This window comes from Ambystoma mexicanum, chromosome 5q (genome assembly GCF_040938575.1).
Source record: "Ambystoma mexicanum isolate Mex_15411 chromosome 5q, UKY_AmexF1_1, whole genome shotgun sequence".
NCBI lineage: Eukaryota > Metazoa > Chordata > Amphibia > Caudata > Ambystomatidae > Ambystoma > Ambystoma mexicanum.
This window is the reverse complement of record NC_090933.1, coordinates 1,133,029,591-1,133,056,514: the sequence shown is the minus strand read 5'-3', so window position 1 is coordinate 1,133,056,514 and position 26,924 is coordinate 1,133,029,591.

Below are 26,924 nucleotides of genomic sequence, written 5' to 3'. Positions count from 1 at the left end.
GGGAGTGGGATATCGGATGGTTTGACATGGTATCCCCTTCCCTGTAACACGTTTACCACATCCTACCAGGTAGGATATTTAGGAACTCTACCCCCCCATTTTAAAACATGAACACTTTCTCATGGACAGCCCGCTATGAGAGAAAACAGACTAACACCCGCGCAGTATACCTGATGTATCCCAATACAATGGTCATGCAAGGTCAGACAATTACTGGCCAGCACACACACCTGACTTCCATTAAGCTTCCCCACAAGGATAAGAGGTGGAGCACGAGAGCACACTCTGAGTGAAGCAAAGCACACACAGAAACAGCAGTTTCGAGACGGCAGCTGACGAGAGCGCAAAAACGGCAAAACAGAAGGGGATCGCAAGGAGGGAAATTCCCTTGACCTTTTTGACAAGGAACCAATATTTTCCAAAAACCTCAACAATAGAAAGTGCAGGCCCAAGAAACCAGGCTAAAGAATCCTGCATTGTGTGTCAGAAATACCCGAGGCCGTCCTGCATCAATAATCAAGGCAGGGAGAATCACTAGGCACTGTGTTACCGTTCTTGGCTCCAAGAACAAAGCAGCATCAGTGAAATCAACACAGCCAGTGAGTTGGGGAAACCGATACAAGACTGGTCTTTGTTGAAGCCAAGGTTAAAAAGAGAAAAGAGTTCCTTAAATGGGGAACTCCCGTCCGTGTACACTATCTAGGGCTGATCGCCAAATGATGTATGTATGTGTAGCCAAAGTTTTTATCTCAACTTGAGGGGTTCGGTCCCAATGCGTTTCGAGAGGTTCTCTCTTCACAATTTAAAGATTCATTTCAAAAGTGTGTTTGTATTGCCAAACATAATTGAATACATTGAAATCTGGGTTACAGAGCTTATTGTTACCTGTGAGTTTACAACAAATCTTCTTTCAGTCTATAGAGATAGTAACGTATTCTACAGATTCAGCTGCTAATCAATTTCCTTATCAATGGAACGATAGCCCTAACTGGTGTTATATATTCTAATAATTCTGTGATCTATGTACTAAACAAGACAAATTCCAAATTCCAATCCTACCTGTCTAATTAGATAGCATGTTAGAGGAGGCCGCTATGCTGATTTCCATATTAATCTTGACCATCTATTGAAAAGAACAAATTACAAATACGGGTTGCTCTCTAGGATTTACCTGGATCTATCCAATACAACATATCATATATTGTTATAGGACACTTACCCTGAAAAGGTGTGAATATAATGTGCATGTCTATCTGGCAAAGTCTTCCGTGGTGTTCTCACTTCTGATTAAACTCTGATTTATAATAGATCATTTGTACAGGATATAGAGTGGATTCATTACCACATAGTGCCCGTGATTAAAAGTAAAAAAAGACACTTACCCCATCTTCATTTTGCTAATGTGTTCATTCTGTCTAGTTCCGTGCGGTCTAAATGCACCTGAATGCCTACAATTGAATAAGGGAGGACCGTATCTCTAGGTAATAGGGCATACACTCCCATATTTCCCATATTTGTAGTCTTGTATAAATGCGATTAGATGTCCCAAGTGGTGGAACTACTTACTGAAAGATAGAGAAGGCGGAGTACAGTCTGCTGTGTGGAATGCAGGATTGAGTGTCCACAAAATTGCCGCTATTTGTTATTGCGTGCCTTTCGTAGTGACGTCATCACACAATTGCAGGGGTGACAACACCAATGTAAACAGTCTAAGCCAATGCTACTTGTCAAATCCAAAGGTGAGTGACCGTCACACCAGGTTCAAAGAATACTGTTTATGTACGAGGACTAGTAAATACATGTCAATGAAATGCCAGGAGATAATAGAGGAGCCAAGCACACAACTAATACAAAATGGTAAATAAATTAAACTAACTGGGAGACTTTCCCTAAGTTGTACTGCAAGGAGTACAGTCAGGTTGTTTTTTCACATACATAAACCATAGAACCTACTTTTAGAGAAACATCTGGTTTGGAATACAAGTCATATCCTGTGTTGCAGAGAATGTAGGCCATATGAAGAGTAACTTGAGGTATGTTATGCAAGGCTTATCTGTTGTGGTAGATATTGTATGCTAGATCTTAAGACTGGAAAAAGCTTGTAAAGTGCACTAAATGATCTACATACACTAGACTGAAGACAGCTTGTTAGCTGGACCAAATGATATAAATACATTAGTCAGTGTGAGGAAGGTTTGTTTGTTTGTTTATTTATAGGGTGCCAAAAAACCCTTGGGTAGCAGGGCGCACAGAATAACAAGAATACTTAGAGCTTGGTTACAGGTTAACTATTACTGTGATAGGTGCACAATCTGGAACCCTAGTTTTAAAGGGTTATCCTTACTTTCATATACTCAAGGTTAAAAGCATTCAAAACAGGATCAAGAATACTGTATACAGTTAAGATGACCCTAACCTTCAAGAGTTTCTTGTATAAGGGGACCCGGGAGCATAGCTCAGAGGCAACGTCCGTGTCTTGGAAGCAAGAGAAACATGAAGCAACACAGGTTCGATCCCCAGTTCTGCACTTAGAAACCTCTGGGTGTTTAAGAGCATTATAAATACGCAACTAAGACAAAAACAATTACGCAACTAAAAAAAAAAAACTATTCCTGTAACATCGCCTCGATGGCTGTGTGAGTGCTGTCAAAAAATAAAATAAAAAATACTCTCAATATTTGTTACGTACATGTCTAGTTCCAACATTATTGCATACAATTTCACCACTGCGTAATGAGATAAGGACTAGTGTAGACGTGACTACCTCTTAGGAGTGTACAGATCTTTGTGACATACTTCAAGAAAATACTTGTGTTTCTTATTATAGGAACGGACCCAGATAAAAAATCTTTGTTAATCCCCAACGGGAATATCGTGTCCAATTGATGTATCCAAAATATTTCTCTCTGAGCCAGTCTTTTGCTGATGTCGCCTCCCCTAGGGAGTGAATGCATAATTTCTAGAACTGCACAATTCATCTGAGCTATTGTGTCTGTTCTCCTGAAAGTGTCTGTATACTGATGAATTTATGGTTCCTGTCCTCATAGTCAACTTATGCTCAGTCCATTTTTCTTTGGCTTTCCGGATGGTTTGGTGTCATGGTGCATACTCCAAAACATCAGGAGCCGACGGGCCTACCCAGTTACTGGCACCCATAAGGGCTTATAAAGTCCCAAAAGGTTGTTTTAGGACTGCCTGGACTCAGTCCAGGTGCCGTTGGCGCCAGGCTCATAGTATTCTATCTGGTGGTAAACTGTATGGGAATACATAAAGCCCAGCCTAATGGGGCTGAGCCATCCAGCTTACCCCGGGTATGGCTGAGGGACTACTTTACCGGGGATTACTAGTGCAGGGTGAGGCTGGAGGGACTACTTTACCTGGAATTACTTGCAAGGCTATTTAAACCACACCCTACAGACAGAACACGATTTGCGTTATTCTGCACTCCTGCAGCGTAACGCTCCTGTACCTGATCTTCAACTGCCACGCTTGTCCTGGGATCGATCCATCGGCATCTGTAAGAAGGGAAAGAAAGGAACAGGAATTAGAACAGCGATTGAGGCCTTACCTGAAGCAGTCCATCCGAAAGGCCGTTAAGACGGCTGACTTGTTAGTTGAAATAATTCTAATTAATGTGAGCTCATTAGACGCACATACGAATTTCAAACTGACATTTTAAATGCCTGGTCCCTTGATTTCATTTGTTTAACAGAGATGTGGTGGGGGGCTGCCTCTGTACCTGTTCTGCTACAAGCACTTCCCCAAAATTATAAAATTGTTCATTTGGACAGGATTGCTTCCCACCCTGGTAGTGGTGTTGCTTTTATTCTTAAATCTACATTTGATGTATTTGGTATCCCCTGCTCGCAATCAGTGAAAATGAAATCCCTGCGTATTGGGGTTACTGTCTCCCCTACTTGCACTGCGCATTTTGTAATCTTTTATAGGCCCCTAGGCTCCCATACTGTATTCTTGAGTTCTCCCGAATTTGTGGCTGAGCTTCAGGTGAAATAACCTAAATTGGTCATATTGGGCAATTTTAATATTACATTTAATCTCCCCGTGCTCCCATTATTGGTCAGTTTTTGTATTCTTCATTAGATCTGGGTCTTTATCAATTTGTTACTGCGTCAACTCACTCTGGGAAATACCCTTCATTTGGTGTTCTCTTTTGAGTCCCAAATCCCAGTCTGACCATTTTCTGCTACCCTTTCAGCTTTCTATTTCTGCTCTTCCTTCTAAAGCTCATATCTTTTCAACTTGCGGCACATTTTTATCTTCACTGACTAATTGGCTGGGGAAAGGAGCTGTTTTAACTGTCCTCCTAAAACTCACTCAGCTACGTATAGGCCCATCCAATCCTTGGTTCTCTGATGAACTTAGGGCTCTTCGTCTTGAGGTTAAACGGGCTAATGCAAATGGCGGCGCTCTTACTGTGCAGCGCAGAAGATAACTTATAGACTTTTGGCTAAAGCCTATCACAGGTCCATCTTTGCTGATAAGCACATTTTCTTCACTCAAAAAGTTACCTGCGCTCTTAACCAGCCAAAAGAGCTATTTGCCATTGTGAAATCTGTCATCTACTGCAAATTCTCTACCGATTGTGACTCGCACACAATCTCTCTGGTCCAATTTTATATCTCTAAAATCCATACTATTCAGGCCAATATTCACTGGCTACATTGGAATTTTGCTAATACTGTGCCAGATGCTGAAGTCAGCAGTCCCGCGCAGGTGTGGTCAGAGTTTCTGGTGTTTCCTGATAATGTTGTAGAGAAAGCAGTTCTTTAGCTTAAATCTGCATCCCCTTCTGATGCTTTACCCCTGGTCGTTTTTAAGGACATTGCTCCTGGTATGATTACTTTGCTCTCTCAGGCTAGTCATTTATCTTGCCAATCTGGGTGTATTCCAGTGGAGCTAAAACAGGCCACAGTTATTCCCCTCCTTAAGAAGTCATCACTGGATCCCAGAGTGCATGATAACTTATGACATATTTCACTCGTACCTCTTAATGAAACTCTTGGAATCTCTGATTTCTCCTCTTCTTTCCATCTTTTTGGAAAGCTAGTTTCTTTTTTCGCCGCGGCACAGAGAGTGTCCTGGTTTCTGTCGTTGACGATTTGACTAGACTGGTGGACGGTGGTGGAGTGGCTGCACTGATACTGTTAGACCTTTCAGCATCCTTTGACACCATCAACCATTTGATCTTCCTGTCTCATCTCACTCCAACAGGCCTCTGTGTCTGTTTTAGTGTGCTTTTCCTCCCTCCTGACAGATAGGGCTCAATGTCTCTATCTTTCTTCTTTCACTTCAGCCTCTTGTTCATTATCTTGTGGAGTCCCAAAGGGCTCCTCCTTGTCCCCTTCACTCTTTAACATCTATATACAGCCATTGGTCCGCCTTATCCACTCCTTTGGCTTCAGGTGCTACTCTTATGGTGATGACACCTAGATCATTGCTCAATTAGATCTGAGCCAGGCTAAGATGTTGTTGAGCATTAGTCAGTTGCTGGTGGCTGGTTGGGATTGGATGGGTAGGAGCTGGTTGAAATTGAATGGGGACGAGACTGACGTTCTGGTGGTGGGCTTTCCTACTAACCTGGCTCTTTCGACTTCATATTTTTGGCTTACTGCACTGGGTCACTTCCCTTCTCCTGCGTTGGCAGTTAAGGACCTCAGGGTTATCTTATCATCCACACAGTCTATGGCCTCTCAGATTGAGCAGTGTGTAGGGCCGAAAATGTTCACTTGAGGGCCTTACGCAGGGTGCTGCCCTTTCTGCCATATCATCTTGGAACTCTGGTGGTGGCCCCACTGATGATGAGCCGCATAGACTATTGTAATTCCTTGTTTTTGCCTCAGCCAGTGGGGCTTATCCACTGGCTTCAGTTATTGCAGAATCTGGCAGGTAGGGTGGCCATTAATTCTCCTTATGGCACCCACATCCCTCCGGCCCTGCGCTTCCTTCACTGGCTCCCCGTCAGCAGATGTATAGAATTCAAAGCCCTTTGTCTACTTCATCAGGCCTTTTATCATCAAGGTGCATAATACCTTTGGGATAAATGCCCTCCATATCTTCTCACTTAAGATCTTTGTTCTGGGAGTGCCAGCTTGGTTTTAGTTCCTAGGATCCGTTTATCAAGAGTAGGTGGCCGTGCCTTTTCCGTGGCAGCTGCCAGACACTGGAATGCACTCCCCTCTACCCTGAGATCTACATTTAACCATTTGCAATTCAGGCGTCTTTTGAAAACGCTTCTTTCTGAGCACATTCCTCTACCCATTCATGCTAGACGTCTTAGCGCCAAGATGCCTACGTACCTACAAGCGCTTTATAAAACCATTTAACATAAGATAACATACACTCAGTGCAATGTACTCTGGCAGCAATGCACTGAGGCATCTTTTGCTTTTAGAATTTTCCAATGGTGGTGGAAAACCACCACACTCATGACTCCATATAGCCATCAGCCATCTCAATATTTATAACCAGTCCAAGGTATTGCTCACATCTAAAAGATAAAAAACACTAAGGGTGCCTGGTACGGTCGAGATCACCTAGGTAATCAATGTGTTTAAACAAAACAGTTGACCAAGGCCTTAAGTGGTGGACAGGACTGATTACATAAAATTATACCATATGTACTACACAATAAATTATTTTTGTACAAAATTCATAAATTACATGGTAATATCAAAACTGAACAAACATCTTCATTTAAAAACACGTAATGCAATTATTGACCCAAGCTCCATTCATCCTTTTTTGATCAGGTGTACTCTTTTGTAACCACTTTCATACTTCTCAATAACTTTGACTCCTCTATACTAGCCTTTATGAATTAAAGTCTTAACAACAACGATTTGCCAATTCTTAAGCACCCCATGTGTTTACAGGTGTGTCTTTTGCTAAACACAAAAAGTCGTTGACAAGTGTTTCGGCCGGACTGTGCGGGCCTTTTCGTTATGGCTCTTGGATGGCTCCAGCCTTATACCGGACAATATGGTGACCTTTTGTGGTGGTACCTTTTCTACAAATGTAAAACAGTCCTATTACCAACATTGTTCTGTACCCACTCGTAAATTCTCTCTACTAGAACAAATCTAAACATATTCATAACGTTTAAAGATCCTGAATTTATCGTCAGGGGTGGATTACGGATGTAAGCTTGGGATTTCTCTAAAATGTTCAGGTGAGTGAATCACTTGAACGTGTGCCCATCTGTAGGCAACAAGGGGCAGAACAGGCGACAGTCAATATTCTGTAAAATGTTTATACATTGTGGAACTATCAACAATCTAACTATAATTGTTCTTGTTGCACTGAACTTACTATGTGCATGTTGGAAGGTCCCCATCATCAATATGTGTCTGGAGTGGCAGACTGCTGGTTTCAAACGGAAGCCTGGAAAGGAGGGACCCGTAATTACTGAGATGTGGTCACATGTCTGTAACTTTAGTGGTGAAATAAAACTCAAACATTTGAGCTTACCGCGGATGGTGGCTATCTCTTGTTTTACTTCTTGTTGTGAATGCTGTGAATCTCTTGGCTGTGTACAGTCTCTCCGCTTTAGCTTCTATATAGACTTGGTTCCTCTAATCTATAGGAGACTGATGGACTACATGCAGAGTTGAGCTTCTCCTGTTCGCAAGTTATGATTGGCTCTTTAAGCACTCATCCTGTACTGCACTACAATGAGGGATCTATTGAGTACGCAGCACCCTTTCTCTGTGCACTCTGGTTCCCGAATCTATCAGTTGTCAATAGAAAGTGAAAAAGAGACGCATGCTGGTAGGATACGCACTTATGTGTCCCTCTTTTAGGTGTGTGTATAACTTGGTCCTGATAGTGGTGTGTGATGTTGAGGGGGCGTTATTTTACGTGAAATGAGTACCCCATGGACCTACTATAAACCCGTGTGCTTGGACCACCGGTGTCTTATGTGTATAAAGGCTCAGTGTGCTACTGCTACTGGGGCACAAACACACTAGGTCTCACCTGAGGTATCCTTACCTGAGTATAGATTGTACCCGCTGGTACATTCGTGGCACTTTCCATTGGCATCTAAACCGAACGCCCGTGTGGTCGCGATTAAGTACCGGCTGTTTGGAAAAAAGATGAACATAGAAACAGGACTATGTTTGTGCAGGAGTTGGGATAGCCTAGTGCTCAGAGTGGGCAAGGTACAGCAAGGTGACAAATAATCTGTGCATGCTTCTGCTGTGAGTGCTAGGTGTGGGCTATTCCGACAGAGGGATAGGAGCTTATATAAACTCTGCCTACTGGCTCCTAACCCGCAGGGCATGTCAGGGGAAAGGGAAGGGGGTAGGGTGACCAGGGATATGGGGTGGGGGCTGGGATAGGGATGTTGACACATCCCTCTATGAGGTGCCAGGAATTTGGCTAAGGGGGCAGCACAGGGTAAAATACCTGAGGACTAGCTGCGGTGCCTGGGTGAATGCACCACACGAATGTGTGCATGTAATGGCGTGTACACATACCTAAAAGAGAAAATAGTTTTATATGAATGACTCAATATGTTAAATATAGTTTTGACATATGTACCGTTTATATTTTGCATTATCTGGAAATGGCACTTCATAAATCCTCTCAGTTTCATCTACCTATATAAATAAAACTGAGTTTGAATATTACAGTTATAGGTTTTCATAAAAATGAGGTTTGGTATGATGCAGAGGTGTTGGATATTCATCTTCTGAATAAATATGCAGTGCATTACATTATATAGTTATTTCAATTATGCTTCCTGTCAACTTGCATGAATGACCATATGTCCTCTATAATATGAATAGTAGTATGCAATAGCTGTATAAAATGCTGGCAATACTTTTCTTATTGCAGGCTAGATGTGACATCACAACTGACCTCTAATAAGAAAACAACATCGCAACTTTTCCGTAATCAGGTATTATGCTTCAGTTTTGACGTCACAATGACTGAGCCAGGAGAGAACATTTCAGCTGTCACTGCAGCACTTAATCAAAGCCATGAAACACAAAAAGCTAAATTCCTTGCTTACAGGGTCGTTTTTTGTGACACATTGCAGCTAATAATGAGCACAAATCTGCAAGTTATTACATTGAACAAAACGAAAGTGGTTTCAATACTTTGTATTACACTGCTTGAACTATTTATCTGCAACACATTAGGAGCTCCATTTTTTATTTTTTAAATCCAAACAGATTCTATATTGATTACATGGCTCAGCAAATGGAATTTTTCTTACATTATATTAGGCAAGAGACGAGGTATTAAAGGGAATGTCATTGTGTGTCCATGTATTATAAGAAATAAAATCCCCCCTAACATGCATAACAAGTCACAGTGCTTGTTCCTCTATTTGGTCACAAAGGTCATCTGTTACTTGCAATATCCTTATAATGTACTGTACGGGGTACATTATCACATAAATAATATCATGTTTGGTTCATAAATCAAAGAAACACTTACTGAAATGTGGAGAAGAGAGCTTGCTACTGGAAATAAATGTTGCATCACAATACATGTGAAGTGTTGTGGTGAATTATTGAAAAATATTCTCCATTTTACCTCAGTATGTGGTACAATCCTAATAGAATAGAGAATTACAGAATTAGAAGATGGTTATATGATATTAGGTATACACATTTGTAATTATTGTTAGTGTGGTTGTAATGAACCATCCCATTTCCAGTTTGGCACTATTAATGTCACCTGCCCCAATGATTGTCCTTCAATGTACTTGAGTTCTCTGACTCAGTACATAATGCATGGTAACTTACACAACCTTAAACGGCGCCTCCACAAGGCACTAAGCATATTGACAGACATGACATCACTGCTGACATCACAAATGGCATCATTCATAATGGCCCATTGAAAAAAATGTTTTCACAACATACACAATATATATTATGTCTTTGCGCTAGCATAAGGAATAGTTAAGACTAAGTCTTTATTGCGTTTCAAAGAATTACTTTTCTTAATAACTTTCAAACGCTATTCCAGAGAAATATTTCGAGGTAGTCCCCTATGCATTAATTTCTACTGTAAAGCCTACATAGTTCTAAAAATGTTTACTTTGATGAAGTTTTTAACAGCTTTCAATGTGAGGTTTTCTCATAGAAAAATATCTCAAAATTGGGCAATTCAATTTTCCTAATTTTTTATAGGCACTGTGTTTATCTTAAATCGATGCACTTAAAATAATTGGGAAAATCGACTCTGTTTGTACATTACACAATTAACAGTTTGTACATTATACAGTTAACATCTTACAACTCACATCATAGGCCACTCTCAGTTAACTTAAATGGCACTTTCAAAGTGATGAAATAAATGAACGTTTTTCATATCAACTGTACACATCGCATACGAGTTTTCCAGTTTATAGATGACACAAAAACTAACATTAAAGGCAAGTGACAGCTGACTTTGATGTCAGTTTAAAGTTAATTGAATAAATATACATTTTGAATATGAAAATGTACACTTTAGATGGCATACAATGCACAAGCAGAATCGAGGTAGATTTTATATTAAAACCCTACATGCACAATATGTGATATTAACATTGTGTATATAAACACTAATAACATGCTCCTACAACATTTGACACGTGCTTACTACACATAACATGTTGACCTATGACAAGCACCTTGGACCCATGCACCTATGACATGTGTACCTAACACACATTTTCCTATTATACATGCTCATATGACTCATGCTCCTATGACATGCTACTGCAACACATGCTTCTACAACAAACACACACTATTACTACACATACTTACTGCACACTCTTACAACACACACTGTTATGACACACATTCCTACGACACGTGTTTCTATGACACATGCTGCTATAACATGCTATCCTACAACAGACACTCCTATAATACATGTTACGATGACATGTACACCTACTTCGCATGCGCCTAATACACTTAACACATGTGGATTTTCAGACGCTTGCTATTACAGCATATGTTCCAACCGCAAACACTTTTGCGATGCACACTTAATACACACTCTTAAATAACACATTCCTACAACACATGCTCCTACAACACGTGCTCCTATAACACATGCAGCTACTATACACATCTACTATGCACAAACACTCCTATGATGCATGCTCCTATAACATACACTCCTACAGCACATGGTTCTAGTACACACATTCTTACAACACATACTCTTACCACACAGACACCTACAACATGTGATGCAATCATGTACACAAAGTTTGAGAGTGTTACAGTTGGTACTTTGCAAAATTAACATCTACAAACTGATATCAAGGGCAAGTGACGCTCACGTTGATGTCAGTTTTAAAGTGATAGAACAAATGTACACTTCTCACAGGAACAGTACACAGCGTGCATGAGATTTACAGTTTATACAGGACACAGTTAAAAACTGACATCAAAGGCAAGTAATAGCTGACTTTGATATCAGTTTTTAAAGTGATGGAATAAATGTACACTTTCAATACAAAAATGCACACTTTAGGAGGCAAACAAGCAGAATGGAAATACCTTTTATATTAAATCCCTACATGTACATTTGTGATATTAACATTGTGTATAGGCCGGTCAGATAGCATAGTGAGCTAAATGCTCACCCCTGATATCTTTGTGCAGCCTCTTGTGGCCGGTTCAAATACCGGGAGGGTAAACTCAGCCTTTCATCCTTCGGAGGTTGATAAATTGAGTACCACTTAGTGGGATAATAATGTCTTCTGTTATTTCAGCGCTCTGAGACCTATGGGTGTGTAGCGCTACATAAGAAATAAATAATAATCATTATTATTATGAACACTAATAAAGTGCTCCTATAACATGGACACTAAAATACATATGTTTAATACACATAATATGCAGATGTGCGACAATTGTTCCCACATGCATCTAGGAAACATGCACCTATGACACACGCTCAAACCACACACCCTCATGACACACACCTACTGCACACTCTGATGACACACACTCTAATAAAACCCCCTCCTATGACACATGCTGCTATAACATGGCTCTCCTACAACAGACACTCCTATAATATATGTTACGATGACAAGCACACCTATTACATATGCGCCTAATACACTTAACATGTGGATTTTCAGACACTTGCTCTTACAACATATGTTCCAACAGCAAACACTTTTGCGATGCACACTTAATACACACTCTTACATAACACATTCCTAGAACACATGCTCCTACAACACGTGCTCCTACCATACACATCTACTATGCACAAATGTATATCATGCACTCCTACAACACACAATCCTATAATACATGTGATGACAAGCACACATACTGCACATGGGCGTACCTCACATAACATGAGGATGCACAAAATGTACTCTTTTGAGGCATGTTGCACCCTCACACACACACCTATGATGCACACTTACCACATACTCTTATGACACAGACTCCTTCAACATGCAATCCTAGAAAACGTGCTCCAATGACATGTGTAGCTACTACACATGTTCCTACTACACACACATGATCCTATGGCACATGCCCCATAACACACCATCTGATGACACACACTCTTATAACATACACTGTTACGACGCACACTCCTATAATTCACCTCCTACTACACACGCTGCTTCAACACATGCACCTACAACACATGCACATACAACACATACCACACACAATCTTATGGTACACAGTCTTACAACAAAGAAATGCACAACACATGCACTTACAGCCAGTGGTCGAAGTGGGTAGGAGCGGTTGGAAGTGGTGCTTCTCTACTTTTTTAAATTAAGTTTTACTGTTCCTAGACATTTATTTTAAAAAGAAACCGTACTAGAATAGTTTCATTTTAAAATAAAAGTGTAGGAATAAGTTGAAACTCGCACTTTCACTGCACTGCACTGAACAGTCCCTTAAATAGCAGGCTAATGTGTTTGGGGCTTTGTATTGTGCATGGAAGGGGAGCATGGTGATGGGGTTTGTGGGGATCAGGGGCAGACCATTAGGGAACAAAGCTCCACTAATTCTTTTCATACACTTCTACCACTGCTTACAACACACACACCGAAGCCACATACTGTTATGCACTTGTGTACAGGCACATTATAAAGGACTTATCATATCATATCATATCATATGCTTTTATTCCACACTCACATTTATACTACATGCTCTTTCAACACACATTAGCATTACAACTAACACTCAAAGTCAATAAAAAAATCCATACAGGATTTAAAACAAAATGATTACAATTCTGTGAGTGTAAGTGTGAAAGTATGTTTATTTGAAGTATGTTGTCATTAAGCGTATTTGTGAAGTACCCAAATACTTCTTTGTGTATTATAACTAGATTGACTTTTAAAAGTACTATTGTAATATTATGGATGTAGTTAGATACCTGTTGGAGTATTCTAATTGTTGATTGTGCTACAGTTAGTAGGTACATTTGGGTTGAAGGAATATTAAGTAGGCATTTGTTAGATTTTCTGGTAACCTATATTTTGGAGTAATGGGGGTTTTGTTACATTCAAACCAACCACTTCGTATTTAACATTTACAATATAGTGCCTTGAAATGGTTGTGGCACCCGTGTGGTATATGATGCCTACTGTTGTGAAGGTTTTTTTGGCAAAAGATATTTGGCCGTGTGTGAAGCTAGTAAGATTACAGTACTTTTTGGTACCATCTCTGCATTGTAACTTTGAAGCATTAGAATGACATATTGGCTATGTGAGTTTATTTGTATGCTGAAACGATTGTCTGAATTGCAAACAGGGCATAATATGTCATGATATGCATTCTGCAGAAGCTGGTGAAATGGAATGGATTCACAATTTGGTATGGATGCATATACAAATCGTTCATTAGGGATGTGCTCTTGTGAAACATGTTTGCAGATAGTGCATAAATGTTTCCACGTGTATGAAATATGAACGATTTCATTTATAGGGATGCTTTTGGTTTCCAGTACTGTAGTAAGTACATTAGGAATTCTTGAGGATCTTCTTGTATGTTTATGTACATTTTACCATTGCTGCACAGTAGTGCTGGCCGGATTATTTGTGGCATTTCTATGCAGGACAAGCATTTGCAAACACAACTGTTCAGAGCTGTTTAAGTAAATGTTGTGAACAATTGGTGGCAATTGGAAGATTAATTGTTAAATTTGCATAGCAATTCTCTCCAGTTGTGTTGCTGAATTTAAATGGACCAGAGAGTTGTGTCCCTGCATAGTTTGATGGGCCTGTAGATTTTTTGGTTTTGTAGAAGAGATTTTTGTCTTTTTCTCTTCTGATGAACGTGCAGTTGAGTTTTGTGGTTGTATTATGGAGAAGCAGATGTTGTGGATTCTTTAGTGGTATTGTTGGGGGATCTGTTATAAGTTCTGTTTTCTTTGTAAAGGTTTTCAGGTACAGGTTGCATATCTAGTTGGGGTGTACAGTGCACGTAGCCTGTTCTATTCTAGGGTGCAAGGAATGTCAGTGTTGTCTTTGTTTGCATCAAAGTAAGATAGGAATCGACCATTGAGTGCACGGAGACATGAAAGTGCTATGTAACTCAAACCTTCTTTAAAGAATGTGCTGCCAATGTCAATCTATGCTTGATCTAGGGTTAGACCTTGCATTTGTTTATTTTGACAGCATATACAAGAGAGGATTGTTCTCCGCGTACGTACATGTCTCTGAAAAGGAGGATACGTGCTATTGTGCGATACATTTTTTGAACTTCTGGGAGTTTGTCAAAGTGGAGGTTGACAAACTGAATGTCAACAACTGTACCAATTGCTCCATTGACTAAATCTTGTTCTACCTCAAGGTTACATTTTAGAATTACTCTGCAGTTTAGACACAAAGTAAACATTTTGTCTGATCCAGCTGTGTTGGAGATACATTTTTATAAGCTATTTAATCATGCTGTTGCTTGTTGACACATAGTCAGTGTCATGCTGTACACTTCTAGTTTGTCTGTGGAGCAGATATGTAGTATCGGTTGCATTTCTTTTTTAGCATTGTCTCGTTGAATTGACTACAACTTGCAAGGGTTGGCATTAAGGACACGCATTTTATATTTTGTTTAGTTAATTGTTCCATGACATCTGGAGCAAATGTCTTTCGGCAATATAGCTAATTGAATAGTGTACTATTTAAGATGGATTTTGCTTCCTTTTTAAGCAGACCTGTTCTAATAGTTTTTAAAACATTAGCATAGCTGAGGTCTGCAGACTGACTTGAGTTAGTTCTCTGTACTGAAAATGTTGCCAGAGATTTAACTTCCAATGCTGTCGAGGATGTCTTAGAACATTGTTTGTGTCCTAATGTTTTGAGAATAGGTTGACCTTTTACTGGTGTTAACTGTAGGAAGTCTCTGAAAACAATAACGTGTTTTCCTCGAAATGTTTCTTCGTAGTCAGTTGTTAGGACCTCTTGAATTCTGACCTGAATTAAAGTCAATATGAGGTTGGAAAACATGCTTACTTCATCTTACTTCATCTATTAGGAGCTCTTTCATTTGTTTCAGAATTCTGCATAGTTCAGTAACAGCTTCTGCTGATAATTTGTAATATTCTAATTCGTTTTGGTATTCAAATGGAAGGAGCATTAGTCGGTGTAAAGTTACACCTCCTATGTTGTAGGCACCTAAACCTGTGGGGGCTGTTACAACAGCCAAAAGGTTGTTTAAGTTTTGTAGAAATGTGGTGATTATTTCAATTAAGAATGTTTTACCAGAACCAGCTTCACCACTTACATACAGGAGCAGAGGTTTATAGTTTTTGGAGGTACAAGTTTTAGATTCATGTTTTAAACCATGTTCATCATTTAGCAGTGATTTGAGCATTGACAATTCTTCTTCAGATTACTTAAATGGATATATGGTATTTTCTACCTCAGTCATGGCTATTTCTGATTCATTTAGAATGTGTGTTTCTCCAATTGGCCCTTGGCTTCCTGAGAGGGAAGGTTGACTGCCCTCAGGAGTTTCTTTATCTAGTTGAGCTTCTATTTATTCCTCTTATTGGTGTTCATTGTCCTAATTGTCTTTGTATTGTTTGAAATTGACATTTGTTATTCTGATTTCAGTTGCATTGAATGCAGCTTCAAATGAGTCATAGTCACCTAATAATTCTTCTTTTCTCCAAGGTTCAAAAGGTTGCAGTATGGCCATGTAATAAAGTTATCTATGTGGCAAACATTTAAATGATAACTTTATACGATTAATTAGGCTGTGTTTGGTAATTTTACGAGGCTTCCTTCACAAGTTGAGACTGAATATTTGCCAGTTGTCTCATTTGGTGTGACGTTGTTGTAGGGGTAGTTTTTCACTATGTCGTACAGGCACATGTTTTCCAAAGCAGCACTTCTGTTTGGGTAGTATATGTCATTTAAATAGTTTTTTTAAAATGTCCTGGCTGTTGGGATAATTTGTGGCTATTGTTTCTATCTCTTATTAGGATTTTAGTACTTTTTTTCATGATGAAGCTGGACATTGGTATACTGTTTGGATTTTAATGCTCTCATACAAGTTAAGTTGTAGGAGAGCTTTTGGAAGTGGGAATATTTATATTTAATATATAATTTATTAGTAATAGCACGTGATGGCATTTGGTTATTGTAAAGCTTTGTTTGCAGTACGTTCAAAGTATTGAGGGGTCAGTTGTTTTGTATTTATTTTCAGCTGTTAAATATAAAGCTAATTGTAACCATTGGGATGTCATGATGCCTACCTCCAAGGAGCCAGGTCCGACCCAGCGACCCCAGAGGCAGGCATCATTTCCCCCAGGGGAGTGCCAGCGGGCCCAAGCTGGGGCCCTTTGGACGCAGTCCTGGTGCCTTAGGCGCCAGGCTCATGTTGGACCTCTGTCCTGGCGCCTTAGGCGCCAGGCTCATAAAGCTAGACATGTGTTCAAGTGTTTTCATGTGCACTTACCTGATGCAGACCATGCTGCCACATCCAGGCCCTCTTGAGGCCTGAATGGAACTACTTTACCTGTGGGACTACTTTCCACCCGGGTGTGGTCGGGGAAGGATACATACCTGATCGGAGGAAGGATACACACTTGGGACTTCTTCCAAAGCTATTTAAACCACACCTGATCAGCAACTCAAGCTTCGCGTTGTTCTGCTCCTCGCAGCTGGACGCTCACCGTGTCAGCTCCTGCATCTGGACTTCAGCCACACCTGTCAGCATCCTGGGTCACCTGCAAAGGGAGACAAGAGACCTTACCAGCTAAATCTGCACCACGGAGACATCACCGACGATCCTGAAAGGGAAGACATTATTTTTAAAAGCATTTTGTTACGATCGCTGCAGCGCTGCATTTCACTCACCTTTCCTGGGTTCCTCCATCTTCAGCAGCGATCATCCGGATACACAGCCACTTCCCAGAGCCTAGAGAAAAAGACAAGAATAAGAGGTGAGAGAAGGAAGGGAATAAGACTTACCTCATTTCATTTTGGGTCTTGCCGCTTCCAGGCATTTTCCGGACCCCGGCCCCTATGGGGAAAAAGACAAAGACATTGAATGAGCGTATGCAAAGTCAGTTCCCGAGCGCTCATCCAGAACTAACCTGCCATTTACTGGAACTGGAACTGCACGTTTCACTTCGGGTCGGTGCCATATCTCCGGCATTCCGAACCCCGGCCCCTAAGGGGAAAAAAGACATAAACATTAGCGTTTGCTGCAAAAAGACAATGAACATTATTATTAAGCTTAGACTTTTGAACTTGCAACTGAACTTTTACAGAGCCTTACCTGAATAGTCAAGCTTACCTGAACTCCCATCAATCCTCAATCCAGTGAAGTAACTGGGTTTCAACGCGCCCCTGCATCAGAAGCAGGATGTAGAGCTCATCCTTCCTGACCCTAAGGTGAGACTTCACGGAGAATCGTGGAAGGGTATCGTGGAGGGTTGGAAGAGAGTGGGAGGCTTGATCATAACTCAGTCAGTAGGTAATACTCCCTTTTCACGCACAGGGGAATATTCCTGCGAGCCGGAGAAGCCAGAGTAGAGGGCCCTTCCTGTCCATCTTCAGAGTCCTGCGCTTCACCATTGAAGAAGCATCAGCACTCGAAGCCAGACCTGCGCCTCTGTGGGAATCAGGTGAGCGTTACATGGGATTCCTTATTGTCCTCTATTTTGTAGGGCATATCTACTATTTGTGTGCTCTTTTTATAAAAAGGTCTATGACAACAGACATATACTTGCTCTGGTATTTCCGCAGATGTGTTTTGAAACTTAGCTATTTCTTTTTTGTATGTGTTCGTTAGGGGGTTAGTGTTTGTGAGGTTTTCGGTAATGTTTTCTGAAGTTACTGAATTTTCTAAGTCTACTTCAGTTCCAAAGTATTTACTTTGAATTTGCTCTATTTCCTGAAGGAGTTCTTTGATTGTTACATGTAGGAGAATGTTATTTAAATGTTGCATTTGCAATAGTCTATGCACAAAATTCCCTATCGCAGAATGGTGTGCTGCTAACATTTTGATGTGGTGGAGGGTGCTTTTGAAAGCAGTTCCTATAATGCAGGCTAATGAATGTCCTCAAAGTGCAGTGTGGCTGTGCACTGGACAAGAGTCCATGGTTTGTAAAGTTTTCATTTTACTTTTTCCTGTTAGTTTCACATAGTGATTTAGGAGTTGTGGTAAAGATTTAAATGATTGTTGGCATATATCACACAATGAGCTGCAGGTCCATTTGTACACTGGATCATTTGTTTGGGTGAAAGGAACATTTGGTTGAAAGTTTGTTGGGGATGTTTTTTCTATTTGGGTTTCTTTGCCATAATGGTGTTTCCTACCATTTCATATCCTGGGCTCTATGGCATTATATTTGTTGTTGTTTGTAAGCCTCTTCATTGAAATATTGCCCTGTGCTGCTTGTGTGAATCCATTCACATTCACAGAAGTTTGAAAAGGTATCCATATTGACATTGCCCATGTTTAGAAGTACCTTTTGTAATGTATTAAATCATTTAGATAGTGGTTTCATTCTGTTTTAAATCAATATAAACAATGTTCTTTTTAGTAGAAATTCTCTGTCAATAAGAGGTTTGACGATTAGTCTCCTGCAGTCGTTTTTAAGGGTAGATCGTGACTTTTCAGCTTTTGTGATAAGATTGTGAAGAACTCTAGAGTGGAACATGTTTTGTAACATTATTTTTTGGATTGCTTTACAGTGGATATAGTGTTAGGTTCATTAGTAGGTCTGCTTTATTTTGTACATCTTTTTTTACTTTTAGTTTTTGCAAGCGGGGCCTTACCTTTTTTTAGTCATAGCTGGTTTAGTATTGTTGACTGAGGTTACTAGCTCTTTTGTTTTAATGTTTTCTATACATTGTTTTAGAGAAGGATGACTATATTGCTTGCTTCTATTCTTATCTGCTCTATTCTTTCCTTTATTTCTTTCTTTCTACAGAGTTGCTTTTTAGTAGGCATTATGTTGTGTCTTTTGGGAAAAAAAATAAAGTTTGAGTTTGAAAGTTGTGGAATGTATGTGCATGTATGGTGCATGGGTGTTTGGGTGTGATTGTAGTGATGAATAGAGTGCTGTTTGATTGTGAGGTGGCATAATAGGTGTGATTGGGAAAGTTGGAAAAGTAAGTCTGTAGAAGTGTGATGGGCTTGTGTTAGTGAGGAAGGGAGTAGTGGTGTGATTGAATATGTATGGACATTTTGATGTTTTGAGGAAAACAGTGGGTGTTGTAATGGTGGTGTTTAAATGGGAATATAAACAGTGTATATGGTACAATATAATGAGTTAGAGTGAAATAAATGTTGATTTTAAAAGAATACTCTGGGCTAATATATAGTAGAAGTATATTGTGACAATTACAGAAAGATACATGGTACATTAATGTACTCAATTTGTAGGACCTGATCAGGCAGGTGTTTTCGGCAATCTTCTTCTTTCCTGTAATTGTAAAAGAAGGTTTCTGGGTATATGTGGTAATGGTGAAGTACTTTTAGTAGGCAAAGTTGGTATTCATGAAGGTAGGAGATGTTCATGGGAAAAAGAGTGAATGAAGTTGTGTCATATGTGGTATACTAAAGTGTGTTAACTAGGTTGTTGGACGAATTGGAGTGTAAGTAGTTGTGTTTCTGACTTTGGAAGGAACAGGGCAAAGATAGGTGTGAGGAGAAAGTGCATAGCTAGGTTATTTTTGTGCTGCTGGTTTTAATAAAGGAAGTGCTGTGTTTGTGGTGTAATGTATTTGCATTCTGTTGCAGTGTTTTTAAAGAATAGGGAAACTGTGGGCTAGTGGTAATGCAATGGTGGATTGTTGTTGCAGCAGTGTTTGGTGTTTTATAATAGAGGTTGGGAAAGAAGTGTACTTTATGAGGTGAAGTTTTGTGTATAGATACTTTGGCAGTATACATAAATGTTTGAGCCGATGGAGAATGCTGGTAGTGTAAGGGATGTAATGAGTGAGGCTGGAAAGTGTGACATTTATATTGAATGAAAAATAAAAAATGCAGACTGTTTCAAAATGTTTCTTTTGGGGAGTTATTTGATGAACATTAAGAAATGCATATGTGCATTTACAGAAGCTCTGTGTGAAACTTTTTAAAAAATGTGTAGCACTTGGCGTGTGCACATTTAATATGTTGTCAGTACATGCATACTTGCCAACATGATGCATTCCAATCTGTAGGTGCTTATGTAGTCCTAGTTGTTTTGCTTGCATTCTGCAAGTTGTAGTTCCAATCTTCCCATCTAGAAGTCCGAGATTGCATAGACAAAACCAGAACTGGATTAGCACCTACACATTGGAATGGGTTATGTTAGCAAGTATGCATGTACTGCCAATATATTAAACTTTCACACACCAAGTGCCACTTAGAGATGTTCTACACATGTTTTGTATTGGCTGTTTCTTTCTTTTACAAAATAAGCTACAAACAGTGCGGTATAAATGCACATATGCATTTTTTACGTTTAGCAAACATCTCTTAAAAAGAAACTTGTTTAAATTCACAGCATGTTATATTTTTGATTCAATATAAATGTCACACTTTCGAATCTTCCAGTCCAGTCTCATTTTTTTCTTTGCATTCTGGAACTTGTAGTGTGAGTTTTATAATGGAAGAAGTGGAATTACAAGTCACAGAATGCAAAGAAATAAATGAAGGCTTGTTAAGGACATGCAGATTGGAATGGGTGATGTTGGCAAGTGTGCATGTACTGCCAACAGATTAAACTGGCACACACTAAGTGCCACTTAAAAATGGTGTACAAATCTATTCTATCTGATTTTCCTTTCTTTTATAAAAAATAAAGTTACACACAGTGCTGCTATGAATGCACATATAAGTTTTTACCTTCCATCAAATTGCTCCTAAAAAGAAACATTTTTAAACACACAGCATTGCAAGTATGTACTGCTTGATGTGAGCAGGAGCTGAATGCTGCAATGCATGGATTTTCCTGGAGTGGTTGAAAAATAGAATATGCCTATTGAGAAGCTTAGTATAGGGTAAGTAGAAGACACCCTCTCTCTATATATATGTCTATTTGTGTGTAAAAGAGTTGAAGAAAATACTTAAAAAATATAAGCATGCCTGTACTATGTCTTGTTAGATGCAGAATTTGTTGAATTTGGAAATATAAAAATTTGTGAGAGTTTACTGTAGTTTCTGATGCAGATGGCTGCAATTAATAGGAGATATGTACTTTCAGAATTAAAGTGCACATCTGAAATGTTGAACTGAGATGACTTGGTTAGGTGTAGAGTTTTTGGGTGTGATTGGTGGAAGTATGTGTGACTGTTTGAAAGCAGCCAATGAAGGAGTGTTAGAAACAAATAAATGAAAATGGTAGAAGGGGTGCCCTGTGCTACTGTGTCCGCGGACACCACAGTAGTCTGCGGACAGCATGTCTGACATCCGGGTCTTTTAAGAATGCCTTGCATGGAAAGGGGACTGTGGGCATTAGTCAATGAGTTGTTCTGTTTGTGGTTTGCAGGAATGGAGGGTAGTAGGAGTTTTGTTTCTTGCGTGCAGGGAAGATGGGTGTGGCTATTGCTAGGGAGAAGATGAATATGTCCGGATGGTGAGAGATTGCTGCATGAATTCATTAAAAGGTTATGTGGTATGCAGTTTATGGGGTAAACTGGGTGAATGTATTATAATTTTGTCAGATTATGGTTCAATTTGATTGGCCAGATATTATTATTGTGTATTGTGGAGGGACAAGTTTGGGCAATGTGACTGCTGTATCATTGCAGTTTGCCATGAAGGATTACTTGAAAAGCCTAATAGAACTGTTAACAACTGTGCAGATTAGTTTTTCTGCAATTAATCCAAGGCAACTACAGAGATGTCCAAATGCAGTGAGTCCAGACATGAAAAAAGCGAGGAAACTTGTGAATGAAGGTTTATGTGCTTTTTTATATGCTTCAGTTTGCAATTAAGGACATATTTGGGAATTTGATAAAACTGATTCCACATTTGAAAATAATCTTTTCTCAAATAGCTTAGAGAGAAATGTGGATGCATTCAGATTTATTTTGTCCACAATTTGAAAAAGTAAGGTGCAATGTGAACAAAGTTGCATGTGGGATGTTGTCATGCCATCTTTTCATAATGGAAATATTAAATTTGATATTGCCAACATTTTCTGAAGAGATGGAATGCATCTAACTGATGTAGGCAAAACTTTCAAAATGCATTGAAACAATTTCTGTAAAAATACATAAAATATGGATTAATGAAAAATAGACCAAAAAATTACAAAATTACAAGCACCTGTTGTGAAAGTTACAAAAAATAATTACATTTTGTAGAATCTTTGTTAGTTTAGTACATAAAATGAAATAATCAAAAAAATATAAAAATGTCAAAAAGATAAAAAAAGATTCTTTTATGACCGACCACTTTTGCGTGAAAAACATTTAAAATTATTTTATTTCCCCCACTCCACACCTGGAATTTTCTAGATGTCCACAGACTAACGCGCTCTCTGCGGACTATGCAGGCTGCAAAGTGGGCTGTGATTTCTTTTCCTTTAGTTCTATTTTTTATCTGTGAAAGTTGACTCCTAAAGGAACCTTTTATTTGTTTTTTGTATTTCTTTTTTTGGGGCTTTTATGTTTTTTTCAGGAGGGGCCAGGGAGGGAAGCAGCACCAACCACAGAGATGGAGGGGCAGGGGGACAAAGGAAGATGTTGGGTGAGCCTAAAATTTAAGGTGGGGGCACTGTTTCTCCTGCTCCTTTACCGCGGACTCGAAAGCATTACGTAACTGCTCCCCCCTGCAGATTGGTGTGTCGCAGTACAAAAACATACTACTGTGACCCTTGAAAGGTAAGGGTCAACAGTGCTCTGTGTGGCCTGCGAGGCTGCCACTGGGATCCTCTGCCCCACATGAGTAGTTTTGTGGTGACAGGCGCAGTTGAGGAAGATAATGTAGAGGCTGACAGCCTGCTTCTCCCTGAAAAAGGTACCACCTTTTTTAGAGCACCAGATTGGTTGGATCTGGTGTGGTGGTGCATTGAGTTTGTCACATGGGAGTATAGCCACAGTTTTCCATGACTGAGTACAACTTTGCACTCATTGCATCGAACCTTGGCTGCCTGAGCCTTTGTTAGACCCCTAACGGTGGTGAAAATCCACCACACCCAGGACTCACTTCGAGTGCTGAAGAGAGGCATTTCCTCTATCTCATCTTCGTCTTCCTCCTCATCCACTTGTTTGTTTGTTTGTTTGTTTGTTTGTTTGTTTTATTCACTTTTTATGCGCGCTAGACCCAGGGGTAGCAGGACGCAGTGGCAAGAAAATGCAAAACTTACATGGTTACAGCATACCATAGCATACAGTATAAAGAACACAAATAATTACAAAAAGTACAATGTTCCAGAGAGGTCAATCAGAGTTGCAGATGTAAAGAATTAATGCGAGTAAATACAGTGGGAGGTATTATACATCCTCACACCTGTTCCTCTTTCCAGGACCTCCAGATGATGATGGTGGTGGTGGGGTGGGGGTGACTGATGCTATTTCAGAAAGATTGCAGCTTTTTGAAGTAACTTGATAAAGCAGGTGCTCCCTTCTGGATAGTCAGATTGAGAATGACTGGAAGTAATGGGGGGGTCCCTTCAGAGGAGCCGTCCGCGGACAGGGCAACTCTCCACGGACAACCGAGTCAAAACTAGGCTTCAAAAAGTTGTAAAAAGTTGCCAGATCACTTGAGAATGGGTCTATCACTTCTAGAAGGGTGAATTTACAACTTGAAACACACTAGAATGGCATAAAATGCAGTTTTCAACTGTCCACGGAGCACAGACACCATCTGCGACAGGCCATCACACTGCACGGGCATGATAACATGATGATGTCCGGGGATGTCCACCTCAATGATACCAGTCCAAAGACACCCATCGGACAGGATACGCAGGGCGCGTGCACCAAACTGTCCACAGAACTGGCTCTATATCCGTGGACTAATTAAAATTGCGGTGCGAAACCGGACATGTCCGGACACTGCATGCTGTCCAGAGGCACCTCCATTTTGAGTGTGGACACCCTGGACAGTCACCGTGTCCGGAGACTATTAATTAGAGTTTATACAAAAATATGACAGAGCAATATACAAGATATTTATATCATATAAAATAAATGTATTTAAAAAAGGGATGGGGTATCGGAATGAGAAACATAAATGGGAGAATTAGGAATGTCTGTACAATAATGGCCAGAAGAGGAAGTGAGTGAGGTTTCATCAAAGCGTTTTTCCATTACATTTTGGGAATTTAATGGGGATGATTGCTGGAGACAAGGGGTGCAGGTGCAAGAAGGTCACTGATAATGAATATTTTTAATCACATGATTTTTGACATAATTTAACAGTTCCTTAAAGTCATTACTTATTGTATCCAATGTTGCAGACAACATCATGACTTCATTATGCAAAGTTGGGGATAGGGATTCTCATTGTGATTCGTTGGATTCTGCATAATTAAATTGGAGTGTTGTTTCTTCATGGAAAGTATGTACTATAAGAACAAATATTTTTGTATTTCATTGAGGTCTGTACAAATCACATTATATATTTATATTAAAAGATGTATTTTATACCAATAGAGATGTTATCATCACTCATTTATTCTTTTTGGAAGTTTTCTTCCATCCACTCAATTGTGTTTTCCATTTCTGTGAATATAAAAGAAAAGTGCTTTTTGCTTATAAGAAATGTGTATATAATGAATGGTAATAATACAGAAATAAATGCAGTGTACTTACTATTTAGTAATAGCTTGTTTTCAAATAAGCACCTGTTAAGCAAGATTGTATGCATTACCCTGTGGGAGACTGCACCAGCCGTGCCCTCTTGGCAATAGTTAACCCAACCTTTGGAATAAGCATGCACTGTACAAGTTGGTAGAGTGACTGAACAGCCAGGCTTATCTCAAGAGAGGTCAGTGTGAGCTGTAGGGTTGTAAAACAGACTTTCACAGTGACAAGTATCCAATTAAAACATATACTCAAGGTTTCTTGATTAAACAATTATTTATTTATTTAACAATCAGTTTGAAAAAAGCCTTCTGTAGAAGGGAACACATATATAACACTGAAAATATACTTCAAAAATACACACTCTCAGTTTCAATAAATCAGTAGATACCCATTTGGGTTGGCACACAGACACCTCTAACACCCTGAGGTGACTTAAATAACTAGGACACTGTGGACATTGACATATCACTGGTACATTTAGAGCAATGCTGAGTTTAGTATTTGGAAGGAACAGGTTAGAGGGAATAAACAATGGTTGACAAATATTCTTAAGCAGGTAAGCACTTTTGAACCCCCCACCAATGCAATGTAGATTAACTCTTTTCAAGCTACAGAAGTTTTGGAATTTGTGACTTTTTAGGGATAGTTAAAGCACACAGTGAGAGGTTAAAATAGTCTTTCAGAGGGAGCCAGGACAGCCAATGTCAATTGAGCAAAGTCTAGGAGTTCTGAAGTACTTCTTGAAGGTAAGTAAAAAGTCTTGCACAATGTTTTGAAATCTTTGAAATCACTGTTGGGCCACCAGCTGGAAGGTTTGTGAAGGGCAAAGCTGCAAGCAACTCGGCAAAGGCAACTGAGAGCTAGGAAGGCTACACAAGAGGTAAGAACCCATTAGTTTACAGTACCTTAAGTCTGAAGAAATTGGTTCCAGCTGGCTTCTGTTCCTGTTGTAGATCTGCAGATTCTGTTGTTCCTGGGCCTCAGTCGTGGGGACAAGAGGGAGGATATCTGGGGACTCCTGAACTACGGTTTGAAGGTCGGCGGCAGCAATGGGCAAAGTTCAGATCAGCGGAACTTCACGGTTTAGGCTTCTCGTGAATAGCAACACTGCGGTTCTTGGATACCTTATGGGCTTTCCTTGCATCTGGGGTCCAACACTGTGTTGAGGTGGCTCAGGCTTTGTCAGTCCTGCTTCTTGGGAGTCTGGATGATCTTCCTGGAGCTCGGGTCTGACTTAAAGATGACACTCTCAATTCTGTGTTCCTCTCTCTGGCAATCGGTTCCTGCAGCAGCAATGGAAGTACAGCCAGCTCCGAGAGGATTTCCAGATGAGTTTGTCTTGGGGTCGATTGGTCCCAACAACCCAAGGGAAGAAGTCATCCTTTGCAGGGCTTCTCTAGTTGAGACGAATTCGGAGCTTCAGCACTGCAGCCGGGCTTCACTGGGCAAACCAATGGTCCAGGAGTTTCAGCAAGCGTCTCTTCCAAGTTCTTCTTCAGATTCCTTCGTCCAGTGGTCGACTCTGCCTTCCAAGCAAAAGACCTTGCCTTTCATGGAGGTTTCTCCCATTCACTTGCAGCCTAGCTGTCAATCACACATCATTGTGACTGTCCTCCAAGGACAGCCAGCCAATGGGTGTATTCTTGTAGCCAAGGGGATTAAGCACAGGGAGTTTTGGGCACCTCCCTCA